Below are 3,301 nucleotides of genomic sequence, written 5' to 3' on the forward strand. Positions count from 1 at the left end.
TCGGCATCTCCTCTTTGATTTCCCTTTAACTTGTACTCGGAAGGATCCCTCCAAAAGGATTTTGTGAGAAGAGCAATATGACCATGTAGATCACGTTTGAGTTCTTCGGAGTGTCCTTCATACTTAGTTTCCATCAAATCTTCATCATCCTCAATACTAACACGTGCCTTCAGTGCAAGGTTTTCACTTCTCTTCATCCCAATAGCCCGGGCACGACTATCATCCGCAATTTTTGACTCAACCTTGAAAGCATCCATTTCTTGCATGACATCATTGGAAGTCATTTGCTCGAAGTTGTGCTTGTTCTTGAGAATCCTTAGATCGGCCGGTTCAAAGGGAAATATAGCATTGATGTACTTCCTCTTGATGCAATCATCATGATGAGGACATCCCTACCTCACTACTACCTCCGTCATTGCAAGTTGAAGATGATCCTGCTGTGAAGCTCAAGTCCAATGAAGTTAGAATTGGACCAATAACACGAGCTCGTGCGAAGCTACTCAAACAATAGGTGAACTTGTTCCTAAATGATACTTTGATTGATGAGAACTTTATACTGCCTAAGTGCTATTATTTATGTATGATCAGGTATGAGGAGGGAGCAAGCATCGCACGAGGAGGAGAGGAGCAGCTGGACCAGAAGAAGGACGTGAAGCTGGACATGGAGCTGGACATGAAGACATCCCATGGACGCGCGAGGGAGGAGCGGGAGGAATACGCGAGAGGGGAAGCTGAAGTTCAGGCCGGTGCCAGATCCGGTCCGACCGGCCGTGCCGCCGGACCATCCGGTCCTAGGCCCGGTCCGACCGGATCCTGCGCCGGGTCCGCCCAATTCCAAACCGGGTTTTTGACCTGTGCCATCCGGCGATGTCCAGTAAGCCAGAAACGTCGCCTGGTCACCACCCGGCGCAAAGCCCGGTTTGAACCGGACCGGCCGGTCCCAGACCCGGTCGACCGGCCTCCCGACCGGCCGACTCCGAGTCTGTCTTGACCAGATCTGTTCTGGGTCGGTTATTTTCGTACTTTTTCGACCTGAGGTCGTCCTGAACTCGTATATAAGTGCCCAGGACGCCCCCTAGCTTCTTTAGACCAGGTTTAAGATAAACCCTAGTTCTTAGTTGTTTGCTCTAGCAAAACTATTGAATCCCTACACTATATTGCTTGATATTGTGTAGATCTGAAAGTCTTGTGTGATCTGTTGTTCCATTGGGAATTAGTAGATTGCAACTTACCGCTTCGTGGTCGGCGGCTACGTGCGCAAGTGTGTGGAGTTGCAAATATCTTGCAGGGTTGAGAGCTGTTGCATTGGCGACATGGACCAATCGAGAGATCTCGTTGCGTCATACAAGTTATCATCCACTACATCGTCGTGTTCCTCCGCTGCTATCACCCCGTGATCATCATCACCACCGTTGCTTACTGAGAAGATCGGGCCACCCCGTATCATCTTGGTATCAGAGTTCCAGTTTTCCTCGGTGAGCCATCCACAATCCACCCCATAGTTGAGTTGTGAGTGTTTTCCTATCTAGAAAAAGCCAACAATATTAGGGTTAGGGTTTGCCATAGCCTTAGATTGCACTAATTTCGAGTTTTTTAGTTGCTTTTCGTAGTTGTTTTTGCGTATCTTTTTCTTCTATCTAGTATTGTTAGGGTTTGAGTCTCTTTTATCATCTAGTTTTAGTCTTTGTTACTCCGAGTTCACATAGCGTACAGTGTGGTTGTTCCCAACCATAGACACAGCCTATCGATATAAAGTGACTAGGAACTTCCCCATAAGAGACTAGTTTTACCGCTCGTCAGGCTTCTCATTAGGGTTTGGTGCTTTGCATATTTTTGTTGGCCGTGTTATCAAGGAGTTGAGTCAAAAAAAGCAAAAAGAGCTACATAGCTGTGTGTTATACAAAAATAAAATCCAAAAAGAAAAGTGAAGTGCTAGAAGAATCAAGTGTAGGCCTAAGTTTACTTTTCTGCACCCGTAGTTGAGCAATCTTGTGCCTGTCTCATTGAGTTTTGCTAGCGTCTCTCTAGTGCATTGCAATCTTTCCTACATATAGTTGCATTTCCCCATTATATCACCTTGTGTGGGTATCATTGGTTGTCCACGATCAGCGCTAGAGCTTGTTATTGGTGCAAATAGGTAGCCTACCTACAGCCCCACATATATCCTGCTTTGCCGTGTGATTTGTTCTTATACCCTTGATATTCGCTTCGCTACATCCGTGCACTAGTTGTTACTACAAGTGGCAAGCAATACTAATTCACTTTGGAGCGGTAACATTTCCTTTTCTTATCAGTTTTGAGTGAGTTGTGAGAGTACCACCATATATTTTTGATTTAGTGCACTAATCTACTAACGATGTCTGCTAGTGATCATAAACTTGTTAACCAGGAAAACAAGAGTGCTGCAGATATCATCACATGGAGAGAGTATGAGGCTCTTCGTAATGAGATGCGACGTGAATTCCGCGCTCAGGACGATGTGCTTAATGGGAAGGTTGAAGAGATCTCCCAAAAGCTGGATGCTACTCATGTGACCGTCACTACAATGCAAGATCAATTGACGGATGTACAACGCAGTCTTGCTAATTTGCGTTTAGCTGTTGAGAATTTGACCGCGCAACAACAACAAGAAGATGACGATGATCCTGAGCTTCAAGATGACGCACACAATGCTCGTGGTGCGCCACGTGGTAATCGTCCTCGCGGTTGGGCTCCACTTGGCCGCAATGGTCGTGGACAAGAGGAGGAAGATGGATTGGGTAAGCCCAAGTTTTCTATACCCAAGTTTGAAGGAGGAGCTGATGTTGAAGAATATCTCACTTCGGAGCTTAAGATTGAGAAGTTATGGAGCTTACATCCACATTATACTGAAGATCGGAAGATCAAGCTTGCTTCTTCCGAATTTGATGGCTATGCTTTGCGTTGGTGGGATGCTTTTGTTCGTAACCGCGAAGAGGATCATGAGCAACCTATACGCCCATGGCGTGCTATGAAGGAAGCGATGACTTCTCGCTTTGTGCCTACAAATTACTTGCGGAATATATATCATAAGCTGACTCTATTGAGACAAGGTGTGAAGACTGTGGATGAATACTACATGGAGATGGAGATGCTTATGCAGCGTGGCCGTGTCCGTGAGTCTCTCGAGATGACAATGCAGCGTTTCCTCAACGGTTTGAAGTATGATATCAAAGGCATTGTTCGTCACTACAGCTACACCAATATGAATCAATTGTTACATCATGCAAGAGAAGCTGAATCACAGTTGGCTGACGAAGCAAAGATCAAAGGTCGAGCTACA

Source organism: Lolium perenne, chromosome 3, assembly GCF_019359855.2.
Source record: "Lolium perenne isolate Kyuss_39 chromosome 3, Kyuss_2.0, whole genome shotgun sequence".
Lineage (NCBI taxonomy): Eukaryota > Viridiplantae > Streptophyta > Magnoliopsida > Poales > Poaceae > Lolium > Lolium perenne.